Source organism: Calidris pugnax, unplaced genomic scaffold, assembly GCF_001431845.1.
Source record: "Calidris pugnax isolate Ruff unplaced genomic scaffold, ASM143184v1 scaffold30, whole genome shotgun sequence".
NCBI classification, from domain to species: Eukaryota; Metazoa; Chordata; class Aves; order Charadriiformes; family Scolopacidae; genus Calidris; species Calidris pugnax.
The window spans coordinates 2,711,333-2,727,718 of NW_015090776.1; the positions used below are offsets into that span (position 1 = coordinate 2,711,333).

The 16,386-nt window shown below is 38.4% G+C and overlaps 1 long non-coding RNA gene across 1 annotated transcript; it reads left to right on the forward strand.

Moving 5' to 3' along the window:
* The first annotated feature begins 8,413 nt into the window (after positions 1 to 8,413).
* LOC106891497 lies at positions 8,414 to 16,124 on the forward strand. The gene is made up of 3 exons (XR_001412695.1): positions 8,414 to 8,522; positions 14,560 to 14,751; positions 16,043 to 16,124. It is a non-coding gene; the product is annotated as an uncharacterized LOC106891497 (long non-coding RNA).
* The last annotated feature ends 262 nt before the right edge of the window (positions 16,125 to 16,386 follow it).

Genomic DNA, 16,386 nt, shown 5'->3' on the forward strand with positions numbered 1-16,386 from the left:
TGGCACTGATCACAGCAAGGAAGAATTGCTTAATTCTTGGTTCCATATCAAGTGAGGATTTAAGATGTCTATTGTTTTTTATGACATGTTCTTAACAAGCAGTAAATGGATTATCAGGATCAATGTTAGCTGTACAACAGACAGACCACAATACCAGACATTTATGAAACAATAATGTGCACCTACAAATTCCTAAATGCCATTCTGTAATCCCAAAACATTCTAAGCCTGCACGTGTGTGTATGTACCACACACCACAGGCTATTTCTGTTAGCAGCAGTGTGCATTCAGAGAATCAAAGAATGGTTTGGGTTGGAAGGGACCTTAAAGATCATCTAGTTCCAACCCCCTGCCCTGGGCAGGGACACCTCCCACCAGACCAGGTTGCTCCAAGCCCCATCCAGCCTGGCCTTGAACACTCCCATGGATGGGGCATCCACAGCTTCTCTGGGCAACCTGTTCCAGTGCCTCACCACCCTCACAGCAAAGAACTTCTTCCTAATACCTAATCTAAATAACTTCTTTCACTTTAAAACCATTACCCCTCATTCTATTGCTACACTCCTTGATAAAGAGTCCCTCCCAACCCCTCCTGTAGGCCCCCTTTAGGTACTGGAAGGCTATTATAAGGTCTCCCTGGAGTCTTCTCTTCTCTAGGATGAACAGTCCTAACTCTCTCAGCCTGTCTTCACAGCAGAGGTGCTCCATCCCTCTGATCATCTTCATGGCCCTCATAGAATTGCCCAGGTCGGAAGGGACCTTTTAGATCACCTTTTAGTCCAACCATCAACCTAACATTGACAAAAACCATCACTAAACCATACCTCTGAGCACTATGTCTATTCCCCTCCTTGCACACCCTGCGTGGGAGACGCGCGTGCTCCAGGGTCTTGTGTGTGGATCCCTGCTGCTCCCCACACCCTGCTGACGCACACACCTGTGCCAAAAAGTCCTCCAAGAGTCACAGTCACCCACCTGAGGTGGGTCCCTTTGTACAGCTGACCAGTATAAGAGACTGTTTTTCAAGCTGGAGGGGACAATTTCAGCAAGAAGTTTTGCAGCACGCATTTGTACAGTGGAAGAAGCAAGTAAGAGTTGTCACACATGAACTGAATTTAACCTTTCTTGCTTGACTGAGAACCAGTCTTAACTTTAGCATTTCCTAACATTAAAAAGCTTGACTTCAGTGCTGTAATGTCCTTTTAATGTGTGTATTTGAATGAGTCATAGGTGATTGTATTCTTTTTGCTTGTTAATACCATTCCTTTTTCTATTTGAAAGCTTCCTAATTGTACCTTAGAGCAGGACTGTATTTCCTGATTGTTTTGGAAAGGCCTTAAAGAAGTGGGTAGCTAAGAACAAAATTCACTTAATGCATTATCTGACTTTAAATAATGAACCCCAAACCTCCCAATTTTGTGTAAGAAACAGAGATCTCTTTCAAGATTACAGATGAATACTGTCTACAGCTGTGTAGACACTACATGCTCTCTGGAGGAGCTGGGTTTTGTTTTCAGGGAAGCATTTTTTTACTTCTAGGCACTACTTTCTCACATGGTTCCTTTAGGAATTCAGCTGTGCTTTTCCCTGTTTTCTTTTGCCATAATTAAAAGTAAACTTCAATTCTTTCTTGCTTGCCTAGGAGGACAGCTCTTTCAGCCAGATCTTCCAGGAACAGAGGAAGAGAAATCCCTTTCCAGTTCAAGGCTTTCCTGTTGCCCTAAAGGCATCTCAAACATGCACATACACTTACACACATCTCTTCTTATGGAATCTTAAAATTCTATAATTTTTTGTACCAGGTAAGAAAAATTAAACTTGAATGTTGCATTCTTTTGGAAGGATTTTGGGGTGGGGTGGAGAAGATACTTCTAAAATGTTGGTGGTTTGATTTTTATGTTTTTTTCTCTCCAGACCCTTTTCCCTCTCCTTTCCTTCTCTTCTCCTCTGACTCCCTCAGCTTCCCCCAAATCGATTGAGAGTACAGGAGAAAAATAATCAAGATTTGGGAAATCTCTAACCTACCACACAGAGGATTCTTGCCTGCTATTTTGTATTCCAGAAGAGAGTTCCTAAAGAATCCAAAATTTAATCTTTCACGCTTTTTCTCTTATAAAACCCTGTGATCAGAGACATCTTAAAAATTATGCTTTTAGCTTAAGATCAGCTTGTATTTTTAGACAAAAGTATGCAACTAAAGTTCACTGCACAAAGCCTCCCATTTTAATAACTTAAGCTCATGAAAAAAGTGTCCCAATAATTCAGACAATTAACCCTGATACATTTACAACTCTGTGGTTCCCCCTCAGGAAGACTGAATCTTTTTTTATAACTTTAACTGGGGAGCTAGCTGCCGAGTAAAGGGTATGTACGTTCCCATTAGAATGGCTATTTCTTACATTAAAAATATAGCAAGCTATTAAACCCTTAAAATGTAATCATTAACATTTAGTACACTATGCCTGATGCATTAAAAACATTATGTGCGGCTGATCTGACTGACTTGACGGAAATATCAAATGGCTTCAATGAATCCTTGCTTTTTCTTTAAATTTTAGGTGATATTGCTGTGTTCTTACTAATTTGCATCAGTGAGTTCTCTTATTTTGATGTGGTTTTAATTTGAAAATTATAAAATATAATTATATGTAGTCTTTTAGAGAGCTAAGTCTGACTCATTTTTCATTCTGACTTTCAGGAAGCTTAAGTGTCAGGTTGTGAGTAAATTCACTATCATTTAAATATATTGTTAAAATAATACCTACTGTACAATATGACACACAGCCTAATTCATATTCATTCTTTGTAGGTGGCACACATTAAATCTTCATTTTTAATAATTATACGATCTTAAGATTTTCTTTTAGAAGAATCTCCTTCTCTTCCTTGACCATGAGAAAGTGCTAACATACTTATATACATCAGGTGTTATCCTTGGAACTCTCTAACCAGGATGTACTTGACTTCTCCACACTGATATTATATGTTTGACAGTATTTTGTAGCTCGTTGGAATATTCACTACTATTTCTTCTTGAAGTTTTCCCGTTTAAATTGGCTCTATGTGGACATTTCAACCATTTTTCAAATTGTATTCCAATGGCTCGGGTCTAGAAGTTTTTCTTTGGTTCATAAATAATGTCAGGTCATTATTTTACTATATTTTACTCCACACTATGAAGGGGAAAATCATAAAAGTCTTAAATTTGGAGGAAGGAAAACATTCTAATTGCCACAATATTTTCACATCATAGCAACTGATAGTAAATTTAGTGTTCCACATGTTACATGTGTAAAACACTGCATCTTTTAGTGGGTCAGCTATCTTTTTTTAATAAGGAAATTCTCCTGTGACTATAGCTATATGTGAAGTCTCTCTGTCTTCTTTGGCTCAGGGAAAGACCTTTATATTTGAGTTCCCTGTTTCCCAAGAGTTGTGGGAATAGATACTTTATCGTATTTTTTTTACGTGATGCATCCAGATGTAGTTCTGTGAACACTGAGCAGTTTGGGGATGACTTGTCATCCAATCAAATCTTAAAGAAATTGAACCTAATTTTTTCTAGAAAATTGCAGAAAGTATTTCATTATGCTGATTTTGCTGCTCTGCAGCCCAGCTGAAACTGGAAAATGGCAGAAGTAATAGCAGAAAATGTCATCTCTATGGAAACTTCCAAAACCTATTGAGGATGATGGGATAAAGTTTAGAGAAGAATCAATATTTTATTCTGAGCTCATTTCTAAGTAATGTAGGATAAATTAAACTCCTGATTGGATAAGTGCTCCTAAGGAGAGATGTTAAATTCCAAACAGATGGAATCTTCTGAAGTGGACTCGATTGAAGGGATTGGAGTATCTGGTTCTGACTCCTCACAGGGGAAGAGGGAATGTAGCAAAGATAAACTGCACTGGGGATATATGTACTGTAAAACACTAGCTTACTGGAGGAAAAAGGAGCAGTATTGCCTCTAGCTTGGTTTTTTAAGTTGGTAGCGATGTAAGTACTGTTTATTCTCACTGTCAGGTTGAGTGTCTAAACAACACAGGCTTGAGTTTTTTATATCACTCCAGCTACCTCATTTTTAGTACTTTATCCTCACCTCTTCTTTTTTTATCACTTGTCTCCTATTTATATATTATTCCCATATCCTGAGGTCTATCATTCCTGGGAAGGCTTTTAACTTTTTCACTGGACATACCTGGGCCTATCCTCACAACTGGAAACCAGTATCATCAATGACCAACAGATGGTCTTCTTGGTATCCCTACTTACTTCTAACCTGCAACCCAATTTTATTTTATCTATCTGTGTCCCAAACCAATTTGGTTCCCCAGTCCTGTCCCCCTTCCTTCCTTTCCTCTAAACTCTGTGGTAACATTTTGTTTCAGAACTGGGCTAGGTCTGCTAGGTCTACAGATGCTTAGGCAAAGCCAACAAGAACAGGAAGAGTGTGGAGTGACCTTCAGCCTCAGCTTGTGGTAATAACCTTGTGATTTAGGAACAGCCATGAATATGTTCCAGTTATCATAGTTAATAGACATGAATGAACCTTTTCAACAATTATTTATAATTTGTAATTATTTATAAATATATAGTGGCCTTCAGTGATGCATTCCACAGCTATGCATGATGTGAAAACATCTTCTTTAGAGCTGTAGCACGTTCGAAGCCATTGATTTCACTTACTTTTTATTGTAATAAGATGCATGACAGCTCTCTGTCGCTGCACTATTTACACACTTTTGCCCTAGCCACTCAGGTTGGTTCTTTTCTATGCAAAACTCCATCTTTTTCTGTTCAGCTTTCGTCCTAGAGAGCTGCACAGGTGCAGACATCATTCTATATTGAAAACTGAAAGGAGTGCTTTCAACCATGCCAGCTAGATTGTCCAAAAGTCCCTCTTCTGCTGGCTAGCAGAGACAGCTTCCCAGTCTGTTTTGTGGAAATCATTTGGAAATAACGTTTTTCTGCCTAGACACTTGTGCCAGGACATTGGATTTCACTTTGTGTGTCAGGTGCATCTTGACATCCAAAATCTATTTCCAAATCTAGCTCTTTCTGCCTCAGTGAAACTCTGCTGAGACAACCTGATTGAGAAGACTAATCAGACACATGGTTTTGTAATGCATATTCTTAAGGTGAAAAATCTGCGATATGGTAATATGCCAAGATGGACACTGAGTATAGTTGTTTTTAATAGAAAAGCATATGCTTTGTTTATCTTTTCTGTCTCAGGCCCTTGCTTCCTACAAAAATTAGAAATTAATATGTAATCTGTGCATAGCTGAATGAGCTCCCTGACCAGTAAGCAGATGCTAGGCACTCAGAGGAGCTGGAGTACATGGAGTGGCAAACCAATTTTACGATGCTGTAATTATGCTGCTTTTGGTAGTCATGTAGAAGAGGAATGGTGTATCCTGAAAGTCTCAGTATTTTCAAGTGTATAAAAAGGGAAAAGATAAAATTCTCAATTCCTGATGAAAGAAGGGAAGATTTAGTCCTTGGTGGTAGATGTTAAGTATCTTATCTCCCATTGTGTGTTCAGAGCTGTGAAAGAGCATTACAACTTCTCCACTTGTGCAGAAAGCAGGCAGTTTCTGGTGCTGGCTTGTTTCTCTACACCACCATCTCTAGCGGGAAGCAATCCTTGTTTTAAATATTTCTATCTCCCTGCATCACTGGAATGTCACAACACCTCCCTGGTGTCAATCTTTGTAATTCCAGGTGAATACTGAGTTTCCAAAATTCATCCTTTGCAGAATCGCCCAAAATTGCAGAGGCCATTTCCTTCCCAGGAAGGGAAACAACTGCCCTTGCAGATCATAGGATCTTAGAATGGTTTGGGTTGGAAGGGACTTTAAGGTCATCAATTCCAGCTCCCTGCCCTGGGCAGGGACACCTCCCACCAGACCAGGTTGCTCAAAGTCCCATCCAGCCTGGCCTTGAACACCTCCAGGGACGGAGCATCCACAGCTTCTCTGGGCAACCTGTTCCAGTGTCTCACCACCCTCACAGCAAAGAACTTCTTCCTAAAGATGCCAACCTCAGTCTGCAGCACTAGAAGAGGTCAGGCTTCGTTCAGCAGTGGTGTTTGAAAAGGGCTGAAAAGTGTACCATAAGCTGGTTTTTTTCATAGATAGCAAAAGGAGATTTCCACACTGCTTTCATTAAGCACCAGTAGTTCAGAAGCAGACACGGTAGAGAGGGGAAAAAATGTAAATTGTGAAGCTGTAGGAAAAAGTATGAGAAAAAGCATGGTTTAGATGACTGAAGACTGTAGAACAGTAAGTGAACCTAAATGTTTCACTGTTTCTTGCTCACTGGATAAATATTTAAGTTTAAAGTCTAGGAAAACTTATTCTTAAGGGGGCAAAAAAGCAAACTATGAAAGGCTTTTGACAATGTGAAATACATCCTCTCCCAAGCTAGATGATCATAAAGAATGCTGACTTTTCACATGCCTGGACGAGCTTTAAAAATGACTCAATAGATTGTAGAATTCAGCACATTTTCTTCCCAATTATTTTTGAAGAGATTCTGACAAATGTTTTCTAAGGGAGGAAAGGCAGACTGTCTATTTTATTTTAGTTTTATGGGACTTTTATTTTTATCCTGTCATGAGAAGCAAATGGCAGAGCTATGATTAGGATAAGCCATGTAAGAGGGCTCAATCTGCACAATTTATAGTACAGCTTGCTTTAATCTGTCAGGGACTGTGTGTTATATTGCCTTTCAATAGAGGATAGAGCTCTGGCTATATATGTTAATAAATTCTATCCAGATAGTCTTAAAAGATGCCAACAATTGCTGGAAGTACTTGGAGCAGAAACCGCCTGCAATTTTGAATCCTTGGAGGACTTTTCTGTACAGTATGGATTTCTTTAAAGAAATAGACAAACAAAGTAAGCCCCCAGCATCCCTGCTATCCAAAAAAATCTTTGGACAAACCATTTAAAACTGTAGATACCATAGTATGCTTTAGTAATTAGGTTTTGAAAATTTACCAGCCTGATAACAAGTCAGTGGTTATTATGATCAGTGTTTTCAACACCTTTTTGTATTTTTGTTTTGTATTGGTTTGGGTTTTTGTACTGTGAATTTAAATCTAACAACACGTTGTCTTTTCCTGTTTCCTGCCTGTGGACATCCAGAACTAGTCCCCGACGATTGTGCGGGCACTAGAGATTGAAAGCCATCTTTGCAGACTCTTTCCAAGGGGCTACTGTACCTTTGTAGTTCTCTGTGACTGGAGATATGAGAGCCTGTAGCTATCAGTCTCTCATATCTCCAGAATGCAAACGTGGGTATTGGTCTCTCCATTCAAGAAACTGTTTCATTGCTGGAACCAAGACTACATAGTTTGATACTCTTTTTCTACATCAAGAGAATTGCCTTTTAGAACAAGTTCATGTAGCGTCATATTAATTTTAGTTTGTGGCATGATATGGTGTGCTATACAGCAGTAGAACCACGGTGCAGGAGTCAGATATGTCTAATCAGATGCTAAATACTTCTCCCCAGTGGAGAATATTTACCTGCGGCAAACACCCTGAAGTTGTGGTAAAACTAGATATGTCTAATCAGATGCTTAAATACCTCTCCCCAGTGGAGAATATTTACATGCGGCAAACACCCTGAAGTTGTGGTAAAACACAGTGCCATCCAAATGCATGTTTGTTTATAGAAGTGTGCTGCATATTTGGTAAATCTGAAATTCTACACTGATATAGGGTATTTCCCCCTGCTTATTTATGTCTTTATTGGATAATGGAACTCGCATAAGGAAAAGCTTTTTTACTTTGAGAGTGACAGAGCACTGGAAACACGCTGCCCAGAGAGGTTGTGGAGTCTCCTTCTCTGGAGGTACACAGTGCCATGCAAATGCATGTTTGTTTATAGAAGTGTGCTGCATATTTGGTAAATCTGAAATTCTACACTGATATAGGGTATTTCCCCCTGCTTATTTATGTCTTTATTGGATAATGGAACTCGCATAAGGAAAAGCTTTTTTACTTTGAGAGTGACAGAGCACTGGAAACACGCTGCCCAGAGAGGTTGTGGAGTCTCCTTCTCTGGAGGTACTCAAAACTCACCTGGATATGTTCCTCTTCGACCTGCTCTGGGTGACCCTGCTTTGGCAGAGGGGTTGGACTAGATGATCTCTGAAGGTCCCTTCCAACCCTTACCATTCTGTGATTACCACTGCCATCTTGTTTCAGCTCTTACACTTTATGATAGATTGATTTTCTTCACTGGGTGAATGTGATAGGAAAATTAGATCTAGTATTTGCACTGAGAGATTCTGGTTTTGTATTATACAAAAAGCTTTGAAAGCTAAATAACAGGATTCTGGAACTGTCATGGAAAATAATTGAGAGTTCTTAAAAAAAATATTTTCTGCATTGTTCTCCTAGGCTATTTTTGCAGTGAGAGTTGCAAGAAAGAAGTCACACGTGAAACCTGAATGTTAGTCTAATCTCAAAGGAGAAGAATCAACCTCCTCTGTTTAAGGATAAGAAGAGGTAATGTATGGTCTTTTCCATTGGTTTCAAATGTTTTTCAAGAAAAGGCAAAGTAATTGCTTTAAGTAGTGGAATAGAAAAAAACCCCACAATCCACACATGGTATTATGCTGCCCGTCTAGTCAAAATTCTCATTTAAACTTGTGTAAGGATCAATGTCGACTTCATTATAGCTACACTGGAAGCAATAATGGGCAAAAATGAAAGTGAAATTATAATCTCACATTCACTAGAAAACAAAACTGCAAAACTGAAATAGCAAATATTCAAGTCACTGACATCAGATCATCCTGAAGGTTCAAAGAAAACAGAAAAATTATACCCAAAAAAGACTGAGAAACACCAGTTTTCCTAAAAGCACAGGATCACCTTTCTGGATCTGTGCAAAATTTCCATTGATTAAATATTCTTCATATCCTAGATGGATTTTTTTAGAATATTTTCATTATCTGTGGGATTATGGCCTTCCAGAGGGACTGTCAAGGTGAATAATACATAATCTAAGTATCACTGTCTTCTGCATTCATAATCTATGATGGTGTCTGGGTTTTAATCACTTCCTTTATGCCTTACTTTCATGGGTTTTTGAATGTAGAAATGCATGAATAACAACATACTGTTGCTTTTTTTGGCTTACTAATTTAAGTAGTGTCAAATATGTCCAAATGTCTCCCTTGTGGCAGAAGGCAGATACAAACATGCTTTTCACCCTCCTAGAATTCTATGGAGTCAGACTGGAACTACCTATAAACAGCAGATATGTGATATTTCACTAATATAAAGGTGCTATATTCCACCATTTGTTTGTGCAACAGGACACTGGGCAAAGACTAGAGAAAGTTGGTTTTCACACAAATGATAAGTCCTGAGGATCTAGAGTTCAAGTTGCCTTTTTAACCTTAAAAACAATATTTTGCAGACGCTTCTTAAGCGCGGCTGTGGTTTAAAACCTCTTTTTTCTTTATATCACTGCTGCAAACTCTGAGCAAAACAAATACAAGGTCTCATTTGCAGCCATGCAACTCTGTCCTCTTTTTTATTTTTTTTCTTCCAGAAATATAAATAGGTAGCATCAGTATAGACAGAAATCCCATTCCCAAGAAGGAACAAAGTACACTAAAGCATGTACACCTATCAAAGGAAGATGCTGAAGCTGCTATTTGTGTGAAAAGGTCTTGTGATAGCATTAGGTCACCACTTGCTTAGAAGTCACTAGAGTAATTCTATAAAATACCTGATTACTAAGACTTTTTTTTACCAACACATCAATCAAGATGTATGTCAGCAAAATTAGAAGGTAGGTAACACTTGCAATTAGGTTAGTGTATATGCTATAGCCATAGTAATTTATGAGTATATAATAGGCCATACTGTGAGAAGAAGATAATCTCTTCTATTAGAACCATTTCCCTTTAGAAAACCATACAAAGTTGTGGACCAAGACAGTTGATTCAGAAACAGGTACGTTTTTTCTTGATTCAAGCTCTAGCTCTAGGTCAGCTAGCTTCTGGAGTAATTAACTTGGTATAAAAGAGTTAATTCCAAGTCTATCCAGTAGTGAAAAAAAACCAAACCCAAAATACATTGCTTTTGGTTTGCTATTGACCTAATGCAAAGTACTCTCTGAAACCTATATCATTCAAACCATCCATTCCACAAAACCAGAAACTTACCTCACAACTGAAATTCCACAATTTCATCCCAATTTATTGCCAAGATATTGCCTTTTCTGCGTTTGACCTATAAAGTTAGATGTCAAGCACTCAATTATTTTTTCACATCAGAAACTTCTCCAAGAACTGATTGAATTCTTCTGGAATTAATTTTTGCTGAGACACACCAAACTCTCTTATAAGACATTCCAGATTGTACAGCACTAACACTATTACCTGTTCCCTCGCTCAGCAATGCATCTGGTTGTAAAACAGGTTGTCCTCCAAAACAGTGACCTTACAAAGAGACAGTCCCGTGTTGAAAGTAGTCTAAGTATTTCATTTTAGCGTTTCCAATAGTTTCAGACTGTTTTAATAAACAGTTGTCTAACAATTTAATGGAGAGTAAGATAATGCAGAGTTTTTGGTTTGGTTTTTTTTATGACAGGCTATGGAAATGCTAAGGACGTGATCTCTAGCTGTAGTAAGAACTTGTGATTCACTACAAAGACTTATGGCTTTTACAGTAATTTCTGCAAAACCCAGCTGGTATCATCATTACTGTATCATATCAGAGTCTGGAAAATGTAGGTAAAATGTTAGGAAGCAGGAGATGTAGACTTAAATCCCCTGAAACTCATATACTGTCAGTATCCATAGAAGTTCTAAACTTGACATGTTTTTCTGCTAATGAGCAAACAAAGTTTACACACATCAGTCATCAAAATGCAGAGCCTGACTGTCATTTGTATGAAGCCCAAGGTGCACTTTTCACCTTAACGGTTCTTAAGGCACTCTCAGCTGGTCATGTAAAACATAAATAAGAGAAAGGATCAAGAAAGAAGGAAAAATGCACCTTCAAATAATGCAATTGCTGTTTCAGCAAAGGGACAAGTTTATAATTGGTAAAGGAAGCAAAGTACTTAATTCCCAGAGGCATCTGACTGGATGGAGGCAGTTCCTCTGGAGCACTGCCTTGTCTCTGCTCCCCTCTGCTGCTGACTTATCACACTTCCCAAAGGAAAATTTATAATATCTTCAAATTATAACTCTATACCTTGTGGCACTTTCAGCCAGACTGTAAAAAGCAATTAAAATTAATATACAGAAGGAATATAAACCCTCTTGATTCATATCTTAAGTAAATCTCCAATTAGAAGTTACAAAACCACTTTCCCTGAAGGTAAGTTATCCAATAATTGCCATATAGCAATTGTCAATGACTTCTCCCCTTTCTATCAAAAGTCTTAACAGTATGGGGGTTTCGGTTTTCAAAAACTTGTCAGAGAGAAAAAACCTTCTGAGTGTTTTGGTTTTTTTTTTTTTTCCTTTGGACAACTGACAAAAATTCCAATAACGTGCTAATTCTTTTTAGTTCCATGAAAAAAATCACGAGGCTTCCCCTAGGCCAATGCAGAAAATGAATTTTGTTGAGGCAACAGATAGAGGAGAGCGGAATGCTCAAGACAGTTATGTCTTTGGTGAAGACTCCAGGTGGTACAAGAAGAGCTTTAAATCCAAATTTTTTTCTAAAATAGTGACCAGGGCTGACTTTGTTTTGCCAGTGATGCCCCTTTGCTCTGTATCTCTTGAATAACTGTCTAATATAGATCGGGAAAGCTTAGTAGGCTCATTTTAACTTTATCACTGTGTTTAGTCCATCTTTCAACTGAGCCTGGTTTAGCACTAGCCAAACGATGAGGGCGGAGGTTAAGCAGTTGACTGGGTATATTGAAATGTTCTTTCACTTTACATGGGAAAAAATCACCAAATATGATATTCATTGTACAGTAAGTTTCATCATCTGTGAGCGAAATTCATCACATCTGCAGGCTGAAAACTCATGGGACATTTCCCTGCTCGTTGTTACTGTAATCGCACCAACAGCATTCCTTTTCTTGGTGTTAGTGTAAGAAGAACCTGGCTTCCCCTCAAATTTTCCTTCCCTTCTTGTGGTCTTTTTTCAAGATAAAAATCTTTGCTAATGATTTCATTTAATGGAGTGTTCTTTGTTTGTTTGTTTGTTTTCTAAATCAACTAGGCATTATTAAGGTGAATTCTCAAAAAAAGCCAAAAACCATGAATTATTATTTCAAGTTTAAAACATTTTGTTTAACTCTTTTCAGTACATATTCAATATTGCATGTCAAACAAACTACCTGGCAGGAGTTCCGTTTTACAAATAAGAAAAGGTCCTTCTCAGATCAGGTTACATTTTTCATGGCTGAGTGTCACCTTGTAATTTCATCTCCACGTGAAATTTTAGTCTGGCAATAATAAGCTTGCAATAGAAGTTTTTACACATTTGAACTATCACGTAGAAGTGTGAGATATTGGAGATATTACTGGAGTCCTTTGGTCACCTCTGTACCCCCACTTTTGTCTTCTGGCCATCCCCATGCAACATTCACTAACCGTTTGTCTGGTTAAGTTTTTTTTGCTTGATTGTTATTTTGGCTTCACTCTTAGGCACATTACACTGTTTATCTACTGCAACAATATTCTTCTAAAGTGTAGTTTGCACTGTTTCTGTTGGCCTGATGTGCTTCTTATGGAGCTTATCCTACCTTTTGGTCATTCTGCAGCAGTGGTCATGGAATCTACTTATGCTGCACGATCTTCCCTCAAAAATTGTGATTGTTCTCACATCTGAAATTAGAATAGTTTAACAAAACTAGCCGTGGTAGGCCTTAATGTGATTTTATTCTTGTTTCAGTACACTGGATTCCAATTCACATTTAACATTTTAAATCTGTTTACTGGAACCAGAAGAATATTAAATTCTAATTAACATTCTTGACTGTAGTCTGCCACTGATCATATGTCAAAGGGATTTTTGTGTTTCTTCCAACACTCAGGTGATTGTAACCAGCCTCCTACATTCTTCTCAGCTCTTCAGGTCCTGTGCCATGCTGTGTTCAGAAGATGAATATTTGGAAGAGTATTATATGCAGAGGAAAATAATGCACTATTTTTCTTCTACCACTGTTTCTCACATTTCTACTGTAACTTCCTTAATTCTTTACCACATCTACACAGACTTTAAATAATTTATGGTTTTGATGATCTTGCAATACTCCAGGGGAACAGGTTGTAAGACAGCATGAGCACTAATCTTTGCTTTACAGAAAGAAAACACAGCATGTGAATGGATTTTTAGCAGCACCGCAGTAAGTATTACCAATGACCTGGGAAAATCACAGGTGTAATGTAGTATATATGATCTGAGTTAGGAAACATTAATTACAGGCATTGATGCAGTAAATGAGTTTATACACTTTGCTAGCTTTGTACAAAGAGTAATTGTTCTCTATGTATGTTGCAAAGATAGAAGTTTGAAATGCACTTGATATTTCTTGGCAATATGAATCATCTATTTGGGCAACAACACTTCAATATATGCAAGATTTATTTTCTAATGATAGGAATATGTAATTTTCTTCTGTTCCTCCTAGTTGTGTTTTCATTTTTTGTCAGTGATCTTATGATCACTAACTGCATACAGGTGCAGATATAGTAATGAGATGTACCCCTCCCTTTCTGTCTATTAGCACCCTCTGTCTGACCTGTATTCCCACACATATGATGGGGAGAGCATAAAGACCTTCTCTCTCATTGGTGCTGTCACTGCTTTCATCCTAAGCATTTGGAAATTATAGAAATCTCTTCTTTCTTGAATTCATCCTTATTTCAAAAAAAATGCTTAAGAGCATTTCAAGTGATTTCCTCAGTGTTGCTCTTTGGCCCCATTCAGACAAAAAAACCAGAGTATTATAGTTATTTTCTCAAGTTATAAGTTCAAGATTAAATCTTTATCTTGTAATGTGTTACCTAATAATTATGAAACCAGTAAAGAACAGAAATGATCGACTGTATTTCAGTAGATAAGAAAGGAATAAAATAAAATAAAATTTAATGGCATGAGTTTTATACATTGGTGTTTGCTTATAAAATTTAGGGAAATTCTGTCCATATCTTTATTTTCTGTATCTTTTTCCTTATTTGAAGTGAGGAGGAGGAGGGATATGAATGAAACGTACCAGCTTGACAAAACTTGGGAGATTAAAAAGCAACTTTTTTGGCTATGTGACTGCTGTGATAAAATTAGATATTAAAATTTGATCTCTGAGGACTCATAATTTGCTAATGAGAGAAACTTAAAACTCATTATGGTCTTTAGATTACTCAGCCAACACTTTCCTGTCGTTATTTCACTCTGTGAGTCCTACTCTAGCTTTGTATCACCCTGAATTACTTCTCTTGGGTCTTCATTAACTACTGTCTTTTCTTCTTATCTTTGGCTTTGTACATGCCAACATATGTTTAAATTACTTGTGTTTCACTTTAACCTTACAATTATTTCCATTGAAATGTTCCCATCACAGGTATGAAAGCAGCATATCAATGTCTGTCTGAAATACAATCCCTCCTAAGAAACAAGAAGTGAGCAGAGAATATGCAGGCATCCTTGTTTCAATAGAGGCCTGGTGAGGACCTGGGTGTTTGTTAGGTGGAGATTGCACAAGCCATGAGACTCTTGCATGACATGAAACATCCCTTTGGAATTGGAATTTTCTGTAAGTCTCTTAATTAATCCTGTGGTACATTCTCCTCTTTTTTTTTTCCCCTCCCCATTCATCCTACAGCTCATTAGATATCCCGTAGTCTAACTTGTGAATATCCCTGCTTAGTCTTTGCACTTTTTCTTTTAACATTGACTAGGACAGACAAATTGCATGCATTAATTCCAGCGATCATTGTAATGTAGTCCACCATATATTTTAAAATTCCTTCAACGGATGCATGAACTCATTATCCATCTTGCTTTTCAGTTAGAGCATATGTGGCTTGGGTATTGGTCTATTAATCATGAGAACCCAAAAGCCTGTCTTGATTTAAGAACCATGAACTCTCCATTAAACTAATTTCTATCTGTCAGTCATAGCATTAATGATATGATTAACACATGCAAACTAAAGTAACATTAAAGGTTCTGATTTAAACTTGGATAAGAGAAAAAATATACACAGATTTTTTTTCTTGGCTGTTGTCTCACAGAAGTTTTTCTGAGTATTGCAAATATTTTACTACTAGTCATCAGGGAAGAAAAAAGAGATAGTTCAGTTCAAAATGGACGAAGAGAATGGCGTTCTTGTAATTAGTGGTTTATTACTAAGATGTCTATGTGTAGTTTGGGCTACACAGATGCTCTCCCCCTTCTTCTCGCTCCAGGAGAGAAGGAGAAGAGATAAAGTTTAGAAGGAACAAAACTACTTTAATGAAATATTAATAGGAAATAACAAAATAGATACAATATATACAAAACCGTATCAATCTCGCAGGATGCCATCACCAGCAGGCTGCAGGGGGCTTTAGGGTGTTCTAGGGGGCTCTAGGGGTCTGCAGGCGTCTTTGAAGGGGTTCAGGGGGCTGCAGGGATCCGTAGGGGGTCTAGGGGTCTGCAGGGGGCTTCAGGGGTCTTTAAAGGGATTCAGGGGGCTGCAGGGGGCTGAAATTGCTTTTGTAGTGCCTTCCTGTTTTGGTGAGTTATGTGAGAGCTGTGCTTGGTGAGGTGAGCCTCAAACAGGATTCCAATTAAAGTTTACAATTTATTAAACGAGCAAAGACAAGCAAACGGCGCTGGATGCACCGGGAGTCTCTGCTCAACCAAGGCGCACCACGGGCAGGTCCCGTTTTGGGTTTATATTTCTTCTGCTAATACATGTTCATAGCAAAGGTTGGCCTATGCTAATGATCTCCAGGGATGGGCATGTCTTCTTTGGCCATGCCCTCCTCACCTTCTGGAATCTTCTTTGACTCCCACCCGGTGGTCGGTGGGTAAAGTAGTTTTTCTCGGCTCGCCCCCAGGAGGACCCCCGACTCCAGGCGTGTGCCCCACAGCCCCCTCCCGCTCAGCACCATGCGGCCAGCAATAACTGGGCTCGTTAGGGGGTTTTTGCAAGAAATGGAAACTCTAGACATCCCGTCCTGCTTCTCCTAAGCCCACGGTTCTACAAGGACACACAGAAGGGTTAAAGGTATTGACACGAATCAGGTGAGCACACTTCACATTTTTGCAAATCCTTGAGAGTCTTTATCTGTAACGCCAGCTTCATTGCTTGTGGCTGATGGTGTGAGTTGTGATTTTCCATCCTCGGGATTTCCAGGGTGGGTCCCGTTGGACCTTTGCCTCAGGCATCTGCGAGGCTGCT